Source organism: Odontomachus brunneus, unplaced genomic scaffold (assembly GCF_010583005.1).
Source record: "Odontomachus brunneus isolate Ranch 3 - 2012 unplaced genomic scaffold, Obru_v1 Obru_scaffold_024, whole genome shotgun sequence".
NCBI lineage: Eukaryota > Metazoa > Arthropoda > Insecta > Hymenoptera > Formicidae > Odontomachus > Odontomachus brunneus.
The window spans coordinates 1,269,530-1,284,872 of NW_022639474.1; the positions used below are offsets into that span (position 1 = coordinate 1,269,530).

Here is a 15,343-nt window from a genome sequence, read left to right on the forward strand (position 1 = left end):
CTCTCCCTCTCTCTCTCTTTCTCTCTCTCTCTCTCTCTCTCTCTCTCTCTCTCTCTCTCTCTCTCCTCTCACTCTCTCTTTCTATACATTTATACTTTCTTTGTCATTTTTTCGTGTTTTAATGTTTACTGTGATGGTTATTCATGAAACCAGAAATCCCCATTAAACTTACACTATCCAACTTTATTGTATAATGAGTGTTTACAAAGTATTAGCCAGAATATTACTAGTTTTGAGTAGATATGAATTATTATTTACTGATTAATTTGTTCTGATTAATATTTGACTAATTTTTGGTCAAGAGATAATGAGAACTGGGATTTCGCGAGTTTTGACTGAACATAACCTGTTTGCTCCCGACTAGTTTTGATCTAGAGATTTTTCTTAATAATATAATCTATTAAGGATTTGCATATATATTTATTTATATATTAGGCAATAATTAGTCAGTTTTATTTCAATATGATTTTCTCATTCATTTGTTTAATAAGTATTAATAGGGCGTAAAAATTAACTGGTTTCTGGCACTTCTCTGGCACAGTTTTCTCCTCGAAAATTTTTCTCTTCAGTTCGTTTCTCCCGATACGTATTTTCAATATTCCTCGTGTAAGTTCGCGAGGCAAATTAACTCTCCGTTAGGGGCTATGAAATGTCTTGTTTCGACCCTTGAATTAGTCTGGCATTTACATTCGACGTCGGCGCTGGAAAGACCAACGAGTTGCCTGTAAGGCACATTTCCATCGACACGCGGTAGGCGCAACCCAAGATGTCTGGGGAAATGAAGCTATGCGGGTCGGACCCGTTTCATCTTCCTGCAAATAATTTAATCCCGGCTAAGTACATATTTATGTCTGCACATAGGTAACGCGTAGGTAGCAAAGGGCCGTAAGTATATAACCGAGATACCTGGCTTAAGAATATATGCATACCGTTCTATGTACAGTAGAATGTCGCATCGCGCGCCGCCCGCTGTGTCATTAAAATTAATAAGCGCAATTTGAAAGCTTAATTGAAGAGTTTCGACTCACCGTTAACCCTCGGGCTGCGCCAGTTTGCCCGTTTCTTTCGCGCCGGAAATGTACTTGCCTTTTTTTCCGGAGTTCGCGTGCACGATATCGAAGATACGTCTTCGTCTTATGCATCGCATTTTATGCTCGTCTCCATTCTACCGTCCCCCTGGCTCCTTTCACTGTTTCTCTGCCTCTCTCCCTCTCTCTCTCTCTCTCTCTCTCTTCTCTCTCGTCTGGCGATATACTGTGCAGGCCAAGCAGTTGAAATTGGACGTGGCAGTGCATCCGAGACGCTTCTGAATATCCAAGGAGCTTCTCGGAGATTTTCCAGGCACAGTATTTAATTTGGTCGTTGTAAGAAGATGCGGCGGAGGTGTAGCGCGGAGGACGGGAAAAGTGAAGAGGAAGGAAAACGCGGAAAGAGAAAAAAGGACGCGAGAGAGCTGAAATCGGGGGAGAGAAGGGGGTAGAGACCGAGGGTGGTAAGATAAAGGAAAGATGGGAGGAAAGATTGAGAGAGTGAAGAAGAGAGAGAGAGAGAGAGAGAGAGAGAGAGAGAGAGAGAGAGAGAGAGAGAGAGAGAGAGAGAGCGAGAGAGACGGGGGGTCTTATATTCGCGACGAAAATGCTTCAGTGAGGTAGCCCTTACGGAGACTTAATAACTTTGCACAAGTGGGCTATTTTTACATTTTTTCCATTCGTGACTTTCGAAACCCAGATTTAAAGTAAGCGTCGTAGTGGCTCCCGAACGCCGTGCTCTGAATAAAAATCGTCTTCAATGGAACATTTTTCCGTTAATACTCCGCTCCCACGGACGTATTTATAACGATGAAAACGGGGCGAAAGGAGCGGGTGGATACGATGCAGCGGAGGAAGGCTCGCGTGGTCTATTAATAATTGCAATAGGGTCAATTAGATGGAACCATCGCTCGCAGTTACCGTCGGCAGTTAAATCGACCTTTCGATTCGCGAAATGTAAGGGATACCAATAACACACACACCGGCTATTCCCTGGTAGAAATTTAATGTAGCTAGCAGTTACTGGACAGTTATGTTAGTTTTGCCTAGTAACTGAAAAATAAAACTGAACAGTAAAACTCCCAATCAAGATGTAACGCTTTTCCTACAGTTAAAGAGAGAAAGAGACATAAAAAAAATAAAAACAATATCACTGATACTTGGAAAGAATCGGTACACAGTGCACGGTGAACTGTTTCAGCCACTGAATCCAGTTCTTGTGTAGTTCCTGCAACAGCATTTCTACAACTAATGAAAGTACATTAATACTAGACAATCACTGAACGAATGCATACTGCATACATTTTTATCAGGGTGCACCTCGCGACCATGTTTTGTCTTGTTTTATTAAGTATCCCTGTCCAAATAACAAACATGAACGGATCGTGCAAGGACAACAATCCAGAATGATGTTATCATTTGCGACGCTATTAATAATTCCTCTGACATGATTCGTCGATTTGGTTATTGATTGAGCGCGAACTGACCAATCTATTTCTGTTCGCTGCGGGTCAAAAACGTTTCTCAAAGGCCGACAATCTTTGATCGAGTCCCGCCTTTGATCGGATGCGGAACAGAGGTTCGCCGACGAGAACGATTTCACAGGTCATATGACACTGCATCATAGAGGCTATGATGCAAGCGCATCCATTGGTTTGCGATAAAGTTAGGCGAAACCAGACACGCGATTCGTACAGTTTTACCCTAAGGGTGGGAGGGGGGAGAGGTGAGAACGGCAACCGAGCGAATCGCTGGAGAAATCGAAAGATGTAAACTCGCTGTTTGGCAATCGCGAGGGGAGCTGTACGTGCCTATCCGCGAAGTTCAGCGCGCCGGAACTTCAATTAGTCCTCTTGAGCACGAAAAATTTGCAGCGCGAGCTCCAGCTTCCGCGGCACGTTTTCTCACGGGCGGCGCGAGCAAACGGCTGTCGCGAAGGTCGATGGCGCGGAATATCTACGGAGAGGAGTGGGTTCATCGTTCCGTTTCGTGCGACCACTTCACTTATGCGCACTCGTCGGCTTTATGGAGCGAGACTTAGCGGTCGCGCAGGTGAGGGTGTAGCGGAGAGCCTCCTCCTTTTTCTCCTCCTTTCGTCGTCGTCGTCGTCCTCCTCCTCCTCTCTTCGCGGGGAACTTGAAGCCGTTACGGGGCTAACTTTTGCAAAGTGTCGGCGAGAATAGAATTAACTTGACGTCTGATAATAGCGCGGTTGCTAATCGCCGGCAACGACCGGCGAAGACGAAATAGGAACGGATGAATATTCATTCGCGCTCAGCGACGCGGAAGTCTGAGCGTGTGGTCTCGTAATGTATGCATTCGCGACGTGCGTACCTCACTTCGAACGACGTGGCACGGCGTGGAGCAGGCCGTAAGTCCTGCCGCGGATTGGACGAGCGATCGCCCTTCTTGAAATAGCAACACGTACGCCGGCTGTGTCGGCCCCGCGATACAGCGGCCAGAGTACAGAGCGAAGCACAGCAGGCCAAGCGGAGCCAAGCCAGGGCACGGCAGGGCAGGGCAGGATACATGCAGCGGGTGGCAACTTGCTGTTATCGATATTCAAAAAGCCCGTTTTCCACGCGGGGTGTCCGGTGTTGACGATAAACGCCGATACCCCGCGAGAGCCGACGAAACATCAACCTTCGCCGAGCCGGCGCCATCTAGCCGCGGTTATTTGCATATTTCAATTTCCTCTGCGCAACACCGAGGGTGTCGTCGACGTACGGCTGAGGTACACAGACGAGCGCGCCAGCGCGCGCGACTCGCACACACAACCTTCGCCTTCCTCCCATTTGTACCGCGGTGTGCGTGCCTCTCCCATTGTCTGTGTGCCATGCGGTGGTGTGCTCGCGAGGATTCAACGGAGAAAATTCCGTTGTCATGGACAACCATTACCACGCGGAGTATCGCGGACGTGGGCGCGCGCACACACACACACACACACACATACACCCGCGCGAAACTCGCCCCGACGACGTGTTGGTGCACCCACACACGCGCCGGGAACGCGCGCACACATCGACGGCGGTGTGTATGGGGTATGTACCATCAGCTGGGAAACGCTTCTCGTTCCACTGTGCCTATATTACTTGCGTCCCTATTATAAAAGTCATTTCGCAGGACACTCTTCCCTGTCCATTGTACCGGCGCATTTCAATTTTCGCCCAAGATGCAAATTCCACCTCTGCGTGGTCTCCGGCACAAGCCGCTCGCTCGTTCGCCGAGACGACGACGACGACGTTCGTATACTATAACGGCTGATGTGTGGGTGCAGCCGGTGGGTGACTGGCTGGCTGGGCGGGTGAGTCTCTGCCCGTTTCGTTTCAATTCATTAGAAGAACCGTAAAATCCTCATTCCCGGACTGCCTAGTACCTGGTTAAGAGCAATTTGGTTGGCGCGACGCGCTCTTTCTTCGGTCCCGTGGAGAACTTTTCATTCTTGTTCCCCGTGTCACTTGGGAGCTTTTACTTTCTAATTTTCGACAAGCGCCGTCGAGAAGGTTCGAGAGTTGAAAGGGCCGTCTTGGTCCGATCTCAGCCCCACCGCGTGTGCCCGTTCCGTCCGCGCGGCGAATTCGGAACGTTTTGTCCCGAATTACTCATGAGAGCCGTTATTTCCTACTTACTCGATTGATACTATATTACTGTACGTTGTAACGCGCAAAGACAGAGACTCACGAGACTTCGACAATGGGTACATTCCGACCACAAACGAGCTCTTCCGAGTCGAAACTTTCATTCTACTATTAATATTCTCAATATTCCGTTTAATTTCGATACTCTCAAGCCTACACCAATCTCTTTTGAATCTATTTAATCCGCTGGCTTCACCGAGAAGTCCTCTTTAGAATCTGCAAGCGGCATTTCGTGCACTTTCCGCTATTTATAGACGTCAAGTAGAAGTTCCGTGTGTATCAAACATATCCTGATCCTTCAGAACATATTCAGAACATATTCAGAATATATTCAGATGTTAGAATGTCCGTGTATCGAAAGTAGAGGGCTAAAATTTCGACTCGGGCTGTCACCATCTTGAAAGATGTGCGCGCGAGAAAGAAATCGATCGCGCCCCTTCGGCAACATACAGTTTGGCCGAATGAACGAAGCGGGCTCGCAAAACAATCTCCCTCTGAAGGTACGGCCCGATATAGGCGTCGGTGGGCATCCGACGAAAGGGCGAGAGGGAGGGGAGCGGCGACTGTCGGAAAATAGGAGAGAGAGATCTCGTTGTATCGATCGGCGTCATAAAATCCATTTTATGACTTGGACGCTGTCCAGTGACTGGTGTATTAGCCGTCGCATTGCCTCGCAAATAAAACGCTCTTCTACTCTTGAACCCCCTTTAACCACCTCGCCTGGCCCTCGTCGACGTTGGACGATGCCATCAACTCTCGTTTGTATCTCCCACCTCTCTCTCTCTTCCCTCCCCCTCCCTCTCTCTCTCTCTCTCTCTCTCTCTCTCTTTCTCTCTCTTTCTCTTCTCCTCGCTCTCCTCACTCTCTTTCTCTTTATCTATACGTCTCCCTCCCTTTTGCGATACACGTCGGCAGGTTTATAGGCAAAAACTCACCAGCTAGACGGGCTTCTTCACGGTCTCATACCTCCCGGGGTTTTGCCAGCCTCTTCGCATACGGTCCAGCCGCGGAAAAGAACCACTTGATTATATCCACCTGCGCTCGCTACGCTCGTCTCAGCGACGCATTTGATCCCACTCGAATCAGCGTAAAACAGTCTATAACCCAGTTTATTCGATTTGCATGGCGACGCCTCCGTCGTGTATCTCTCTCAGGACGAACGATAGTACTTGCTCGAAATAGTAGCCGTCTCTCTAGATCGCAGCGAATTTGTTGCGCAAATCCCCTAGTTGTAATGATATACGATACCTGCACGGAGAGAATACTATATAGTTTTCGTTTCCACGTAAATTCTTTTCGATTTTACTAAAAGAAAAAAATTATCTGAAAGGTGACAAATATTCTCTCGGTGATACTATAATAACATATTTATTTAAATTTTTTTATTGAATAAACAATAGCTCTTATGAAAGATCAAAGTTTTAAGAAAATTTATACGTGAAAAATATTTTATACTAGTATAAATAAATAAATATTTTATTAGTATTCACCTCAAATAAATATCTGTTATTTCTTAAGTATTTTTTTCTTTTAATATGTTTCTAGCAGTGCAGAAATAAAGACTTTCTATTAGCGAGAAAAGCGGTAAATTTAGCTAGAAATATGTAGCAAATTTTGTTGAAAGCATGCTAAATTTTTTAACAACATTTCAGTTCCCGAAATATAAACAGCACATGAAGGAATAATCAGTTACTGCGGAATGTCAATCCATTTATATCGCGGTCACAAAAATTCTGTAGCGATTTCTGCTACAAGAATTCCATGCATTTTTCTTTTTATTCCATCCAAATAACCGTCTCGCTATTGCATCTTTGATCATATACCTGATTATATCTATCTTTGATTCACACATGTATATTTTACAGAGAATAATAATAATAATAACGACGCAACGGTAATCAATACCGGGACATTTTGCAGTATTTCGTGTAAAAATATACGTTTTAAACGTGCACACGTGCATATTTATCTGAAATAAATGAAATCTACACGAAAACATTATGCAATATCACGCGATATATTATATGTATATCAAATCGCCCCATTTGCATATCGCATTCGCACTCACGCTGTGATACTTAATGCGCCCAGCCATCGGAGACTGCGCCGTTTTACACGGTGCATCGCGGCGGGCTCGCATCAGCGTAACACGAGAAACGCGACGCGTCGCCACGATGGTCGTTCTGGCAAATTGGTCTCGCACGTCGAGGATCAGCGGGTCCGCGTGGACCAGTTCGTGACCGAGGATAATTAATCTCAATTGAATTAATTAGATTTGCACGCTGAAAATTAAGCACCTGCGGGATACGCGCGCGCCAGCCGGAGCGCACTTGTGCACTTCGGCGCTTTTTGCCGTGTCTTCGTCGCGCGTTCTTCGGGAAAGATAATAGTGGTGGTGGTGGTCGTGGTGCGCGGTGGATGCGCGACACACAACTTCGCGAAGCACAGCGCTGATTCACCGCGGTTTATCCGCATCATCGTGTACGGGCCGCGTTACATTCGTATGCATAAAGTTGAATATACCGAAACTTCGTCGCGCTACACGGAGCCGACTGCGCGCATACCCGATGACAAGCTGTTTCATTATCTGGAATCAGCGAATTGTTCCTAACACCATACACCGATGCGGCGAACGTTAGCTGCTTCATCTGCAATTTGCACGAGGCACCACTCGACGCTTCGCTGTCAAGCTAATCGTAAGCCTTATCGTAATTGCAGATGCGGCTGCTAGACGCGGCGTAACTGTATCAAGGGTGAGGTGTGTGTGTGTGTGTGTGTGTGTGTGTGTATGTGTGTATGTGTATAGGAGCCGCCGCATAATCGTTACCTCGTCGCGTTAATTACCCTGTATAGCGAGCCTGACATTTATCCGGAAAGAAATTTTCTCTGCATCTACGAATGTATTGTCGACTTGTTATGTTCCGGCAACCTATTGCCGACTCGCGGTCTTTGCTGTTTTATTTACACTCCAGTTTCTTTTTACCTCGCATTTTTATCTCGCATTTTTATCTCGCATTTTTCACATTTTATATCCGATTGACGCAGAAATCGCAGAATTTACCTTTTACTTCCTCCTCGGATAAGTTCACAGCTCCGTGGATGTGTCTTGTTAATCGATAGATCGATATTTGTTAAAAATTTTCCGTCAGTTAAGTTTCCTCAAGACTGCAGATCAATTTAGAGAGCGTGAATGTGTTAATTAACAGTGATGAGAAAAAGACAGAAACAAGTGTGATCGAAAATTTTTCGATTTGATCTATCGAGAATATCGATCTATCGAATGGTAAGGCTAAGCGGGCACAGAGGGCGTGCGCTATTATCAGTCGCGTGGCCATCTTGGATATCTTGGCTCCTTTCCGCGCCGAGCAGCCGCCATTGACACATCGATCGACCTCGCTCCGCATATTACGTGTTTTTATCTGTGTGAGTCTCGCGCGTAAATAAGTATCGGGAGTGTCGAAAACAGCAACGTGTGGTCGTCGGGAGGTATCGTCAGAACCCCATTAGTAAGTAATCTCTTTACTTCTCGGTATATATGACCGGTGCTCGTTGCGACATGTCGAGTCGGCGTCTTTTACATTTATTATTACCTCTCACTTGTTAATCCTCACTTAAAAATAATAATGGACTGAACGATTGTCAGATTTATTAACCGAAAATCAGAAATAGGGGAAACAGAGCTGCTTGGCTACCGTGGTAAGTCGGTAAAACTGATTATTTTCTAACAAGTTACAAAATTAAGCAAGCAAGATTTTTAAACATGTCAAGATAGCTTTGAAATCTCTGCTTGCTTGATTCTGAAATCTGTTAAAGAACAGTAGAAATAATCGATTTTGTTAACTTTGCCTTAATGGCCAAATAGCTCCCATCTTCTTTACGGTGATAATCAGAGAGATAAATAGATAATATAACGCGCCAGAAATATACGCGACGACGAACCCTGGAGAAAGTATCGATCTATTACATTGAAAGAAAAAATATCTAAGAAATAGTAAACATTTAAATACACACACAATAACATATTTTATAGTGACAACATATTTATACAAGGTGACGTACGATATATTAATATAAAATAGTTTTCAAGAAGAAGAAAATATACATTTTCTTTGTACTTTTTATTTTGTAAAAAGTAACTTGTATCTGCTAACTTTTATAATCTTCACTACGTGATAATTTAAGTTGGATATTCTAAATATAAGAAGCCCGAGTAACGCGTTTAAATCAGTATAAAATATTGCTTATGTAAGAAAATATACATTTTCTGAAAATCTTAGCTTCTCATGAAAACAGCTGTTTATTTTACTTAAATAATTTAGATTTAGGTAAATACGCAATTAATATTGCCACCAAATAAAAATTTATTAATTCTTAGATACTTTTTCTCTATGTAGCAAGAGACGTGCACTTAGTCCCGCGGGTGCTTTAATATCGATAAATCGATAGTTCCTAAAAGTTCTCACCCGACTGCATCCGTTTCTAGCTATGCATCTCTCTTGACCTGATTAATCCAGGAATCGGGAAGGTGTTTCTTGGATTAATTAAAACAGAGTGATGAGGAGCGCGTAACTGGAAACGAATGTGGCTGGCTGGAAAATTTGTAGCGACTATCGATCTATCGAATAATGAGGCATCCGCGGGACTGAGTGCACACCGACGCGTTATAAATTTCAAGGTACTAAGGTGGCGCGCGATAAGGCGGACGACCAAGGGGGCGCACGTTGGCGCAGTGGTTTCGAGTTCGTTATCTCGCTCGTTGTAACCGTGATACATGGTGATTGATAAGGCGATCCCGGCCGGGGATAGCTATCGTGAGATTTTGGACGTGGTTGGGATAGAGCGAGAGAATCGTCGGGGTGCACACTCGCGAGTGCAACCGAGAACTCTCAGGCATCACGTCGAGAACGATCGAGCGCCACGGTGCGCTACAGTGCCAATCGCGAGAAGCACGCGAGATTCTTCGTCTCCTTTGCCCCACGTGCACCTCGCGAAAACGCCGACAGGATCGTGCCACCGCTGGAAACCCGTTCATTACAGCACACTGCGTCGGTAGACATGAATTATTGATTAATGTCGCGTTCGGTAATACTGTAATGCGTTTTGTCGTCGCGATCGCGAAATTCCGCGGCTTCGCAGCCCGCGACTCGTGCACTCGCATTGCACTCGTGCCTCTCTAAATTTCTCGGGGTAGAATATCACTCAAAGCGAGTGAAAAGTGGCTGTATTATCATTCATGAAACGACAATGAAGATACTGCCACTTGAAATCGCAAGAGTGAATGCTTTATTCAAACTTATTTAGTGGATTCTGACTCCGTATGAGTGAATGTTTTAATCGATTTCAATGAATTCGTGACAATGAAGTGCATCGGACTAACTCCCTAATCTTGAATGAAAATATTTAGTCGACGATTTAGAGGAGAACTCACTTTATATACGGGGAGAATCTCTTTCATACACGGAGAGAATATTGTAGTAAAAATTACAGTACAATTTTAGTAATCCGGAAATAGACTGGCACTGTTATACACGAAAATTACAGTAAAACATAGTAAAAATGACCATAAACATGATAATTCACTCGGTGGTCATTCTATTTTGCGTATAAAATTTTATTCCAAAAAACCTCCGAGAATGAGATTACTACGAAGACACGAGTCTCGTTTCGCCCGCGCGAACGCGCGTAGTAGAAACAAGCGGCATATAGTCGGACATGTGACGCTCCGCTAGTTTCTATTTCGATATCTTTCCGTGAGTCGTACATGAGTATTAAAATGGATTTTGTTCGTATTACTACTCATATATGAATCTATATAACAAATAGAACATTAATCTTATAAAAAAAGAAAGAAAATATTGAAAATTCCGAAGTACTAATAAAGCATTTAAGTGCGACACTCTTGCGCCATAAATGGTCGCTGTAAAAGTCAGTGTAAATTTCTTTGGTGGTACAGATAGAATCTATCGATCTAAACAAAAAAATCTTGTATCACTTTTCAAACAATCACGTAAAATTTCGAAATATTAATGAAGAAAGATTGGCGAAACAGATTGCGTGATGTTGTAGAACGAATTCTGCGAGATCTCATCGAAAATAGCTATTGTCTCTTGGCGACACGTTCGCGGTACATCGAGAAACAATTGTCTATGCGCCGCTCGCGTCATTACTCTGCTTCTAGTTGTCAACTGATATTCGTCCGCGCTAAGAGGCAGTCGCGTTTCAGTCATTTTCGATGAAACAGAGCTCGTGCCACAACGCAAAGTACTCTGAGGTCCGCTAATTTTCTTTTTTTAATATTTCGAAATTTCATGTATTTGTTTGGAAACCGCCAGAGGTTCTCGTGCTCAGGTTGACGTGCTTTACCTTCACACGTGGTTTTGTATATCCAGACATTCTATATATTTATGTATTCTGGGCAATTAACGTAATACCTGTACTGGCTGGTTTCTGCAGTTACAACAGAATTAAAGTGAAATTAATTTAACTTCCACACGTTTTGCCTCTAATAAAACTCACGCCTAGTAAATTCATTCGTCATAATGTACGAAAGTGCATTTTTGCGCAATTACTCTTTCAGTTTAGCAAAGTCATTAATAATGCGCGACAACGTGACGGAATCCAATTACACGTAAAAGTGCAATTATCGCGAATTAACCATCCTAGCTGGGTGGTGGGGCAGCTATCGTACTTAGAGAATAGGCGCTTGAAAAGTATTCCCGGCTGGGCGGTGTAAATAGCGAATTTCCAAAGTTAAACTTGCACGTCAAACTTGCCGCACTGTGTTTACCGCGCCACGAGTGGCCGCTTCCTCCTAGCTGAAGTATCTTATTTCTGGTCTCTCTCGTCGGGGTCGACTATCTCGCGCCCTTCGTAGATTGAATTTCGCCAAAAAACAGCGACGGAGATTCACGACGGCGCGCACGAGGAAACGATCGTCCCGGTTCTTGCCGCCGTCGCTCGGAGCTAATTCATCCGGGAAGCCCGCGGGGCGTGCGATTTGCCGCGGCGAAGTTTTCTATTCCCGCCGGTATCCGGCCGGCGCGGCGGCGGTATGGGCGAATGGGTGAGCCACGCGAGTCGTCCCAATGCAATTAAGATAAGCGCCCGCGATGTTTATAAATATTTTCGGGCGTTCCGTTTCTCCAGCGGCAGCGGCCGGGGCTAGGAGGGGCTAGGTTACGAGCGTGGCGCCTCGTATCTGACGTCGAGTATCCGCGTCGTGACCAGCCGGAGGCTACAACCCCTCGCGAACTTTCGCGTAGACCGACGGCCGCGGCGCGTCCCGTCCTCGGCTCTGCTCCTCTCCGCTCCGGGAGAGAAGAGAAAGAGAGATAGAGGGAAAGAGAGAGAGTGAGAGAGAGGGAGAGAGAGAGCGAGCTTTTACACGGAGTTACCCGGGGTTAGGTTGGACGCTCTACGTGCGAATGAGACGTACTGCGGTGCCGGAGATAACCGAGCGAGCTCTGGACGCGTGCGACGTGCCGCATGAAAAATTACAAGTGCGCGCGCGGTGCGCCCGTCCCTTTCTCGTCCTCCCCGCCGCGCCTCGCCTCGCCTCTCTTACTTGCTCGTTCCCTCGCCTTCGCGACGTGACTCTTCAGGGAGAAACTACCGCCACCGCTGCCGTCGCCGCATGCCGGTGCATGCATCCCCCTCACCCGCCGACGTCGTGAAACTGCGTCGTCGAAGTCCTCGCGCGAGATTAAAACGTCCCGAGTCCCCCGCGCCGTAAAACAGTAGCCGAGGATTTGAGTTCCTGTCCCTCGCGGACGAGAGACGTCCGTAAAAGCGTCGATTCGCCGCTGATTATCGGCAACTCTCTCGCGGCGTGTTCCAATTAATTAATGCGTTTGACAACTTTGTCATTGGCGTTCGGTGACCGAATCGAAATTTCAACTCCTCTTCCGAATTGAACTTTCTCATACCTGAGAATATTCTGAGGAATCAGTGCGTGCTCAGTGTTCATGGGAACTGAAGTCCTACTTAGCGTCTCTAAATAGCAGAAAACGCACAAAATAATATTTGCTGGGTCTAAAGAAATTCCTTTTGCCAAAATTAGTAGAATCAAAATATCAACTTAGATAACGATTACGCATGCATCATGACGCTTTGTATAAGTTCTGTTACACGTTTGCAACCACACGGCAAGAAACATTTTGTATCTGTATTGAAATCGATCCGCGTAAAAATTTTTGCGTTACATTTTTAACATACCCGTTTGTTAATTCGACATATCGTCGTTATGTTCTTTCGACTATTCTGCGTTGAGTTTATACTCGTCATTTCGAAGTGTTAAAATAACGCAATTTACATATAAATGTATGAATTCTAGGTGACATTCTCTACGTAAAGCGTAGAGATGAGTTATTTGTTTGCATATCTGTCTTGTGTAAAATTAACGTGAAAAATTAGAGCGGACGAATTGGGACATGTAAAATGTGTTAAATTCAAATTTAACACAAAATATTTCGCAGTGCATAGACCTACGCGACATCGCGGTAGCGCTCTCGATTCTCGCGAAAAGTGCCAGTTGTGAAGAAGTGAGATGTCCGTACGTTTACGTGCGCATGAGCTAGAGATGCAAATGACGGTAACTTATTCGTAAATTATTAGTCAGTAAATTAATTAGTAAATTAATTTATTTTTTACCAGAAAGTTGATAAAATGGTGATTTTTAGAAAAAAAATTACAACAACAAAATTTATATATGAAGCTCAAAAGAAGCACTTAGCTTTTAAGATGAGTAAAATAATATTATTTAACTCATATTTTTATATATTTATATATTATTATATATATTTATATATTTAACTCATATTATTAGATGTACATTTGATGAAAATACGAGAAAAATGATGTCTTATCTTATGCACTAGTCTGTTTATGTGTGAAACTATTGAAAACAAGAAAAATTTTGTAAAATTACCAATAAATTACGGTCTCATTATAATTTTACTGTAAGTAAAATCGTCACCTTGAATCCAACGGTAATTTCACATCTCCAGCGCGAGCATAAATCAACACAGGGATTACGAGCGCGCGAACGAGATTTGCGCGCACGGTCGCGCGCGAGAGCGCACGAATTTAATGAATTCCGTAAGTGACAGAGTCGCGCTGATAGAGTCGTGTCATAAATAGCGCGCAATCTTGCTTACCCGAGCCTGTCCGCGGGTCTGGCGCCGCGCGTGCTTGCTTACATCCATCTCGCTGTGTTGAGATAGTCAAATGACGATCAGATAGGACCGAGAGGCCCTTTGAATAAATCCTCAGACCGATAGGAAGGCGGTCCCAAGGGGTTTGCTCGACAGCGCGATAGCCGATAATGGTCTGGTTCAGGCACCGTCCAATTCTCGGGTTAATTACCATCGTTTTAACCCGCCGCGATATCGATGCCATTTCTTAAACCGAATGTAGTCTCCCGCGAAATTGATTCTGCCGGGACAGATATTTATCTGCCCGATACGCGCAGACTTTGCGCGCGCCATACATCACGCCGAATCCCGTCCCGCAATTTGTTATCGCGAGCATCGATCGCGTTGTCGTTCTTCGCGAATTATTCGAGCGGGACATTATCGTCTCGTGGCGGCGATTTTGCGTGAGATATTCAGATCGCCGGTCATCGATATGCCGATCACTCTTTCCTTTTCTTTTTTTTCGTAATAAATTATAAACTCATACAATTTTACGGTCGCGTATAAAGTACATGTGAACTTTTCAAGTGCGACTAATACGGAGCTATTTATATCAACGCGCGAGATAACAGCCCGATTCTAACTTGTGCGAGGCTTGCGTGAGCGAACGACGGCGTCGAGGGAGTGGGGTTTGAGGGGGAGAGAGCAGTACACCAGAGGGTGAGTTGTTTCCGTCGCTACATCGATATTACTATCTGACAAAGATGATAGCGTAGTGGACTCGCATAACGTGTTCCGTGGTGGTGCGCGATTAAGCGGCATGTTTTACGGGTGACGGTGTATCGCGCGGCGTGATCGAAATGTGTCGCGAGTGAAGAATTCCCCGGGATTACCCCCGGCAAGGAATTATTCTTCCGCTGTTGACAAAATCAGCGGCCGACATCTCACGGCCGGCGGCTGACGAGCACCACGGCCGGGTGGAACGAGTTCGCGAATACGAGCGGCGGAACACAACACGCGTACGAAACGTTTATTTTCGCACGGCGACGCGCGGCACCCGTCTTTCGGAGAATCCGGTCGATTCGAAACCGCGTGAGATCCGTACATTTCCGGCGCGAGCGAGCGCGAGCCCCGAGTAACCGTTCTCGTTTCTCTACTCCCACTCTACTCCTTCTCTCTCTTTCTCTCACCGGTCAACTCGCGCGTCGTGCGTCATAAAGATTACAACGTAAAAGTTCCGCGAATGTATGCCGCGCCGGCAATTACGCAGCGAGAACTTTCCACCGGCCCTGTCTAATTACGGTAACACATTGACTCGCGTCACGTAATTGCGGCGGCGCCCGAGTACAGCGAAAGATCGCGTATCCATGATCGACCTTAAGCCCCGCGCGCTCTCTGCGCCAGTTTTGATGCGGGAGCGCTGTGTAAAACTTTTATTCCGGCGAATCTCAACTCGCAGCTGCGCGAAAAGCTTTTCGTTTTACTCGCGAGGCCGCCACGTCGATAAGCGCCTTGCGAGCACGTCGTAATATGCCCCTAAGTGATT

The 15,343-nt window shown here is 45.5% G+C and overlaps 1 protein-coding gene across 3 annotated transcripts in view; it reads left to right on the forward strand.

Moving 5' to 3' along the window:
- The window catches only part of LOC116842356 (CUGBP Elav-like family member 3), a 332,691-nt gene that overhangs the window by 154,971 nt on the left and 162,377 nt on the right, over nucleotides 1–15,343 (forward strand). The gene's annotated exons all lie outside the window — the stretch shown is intronic.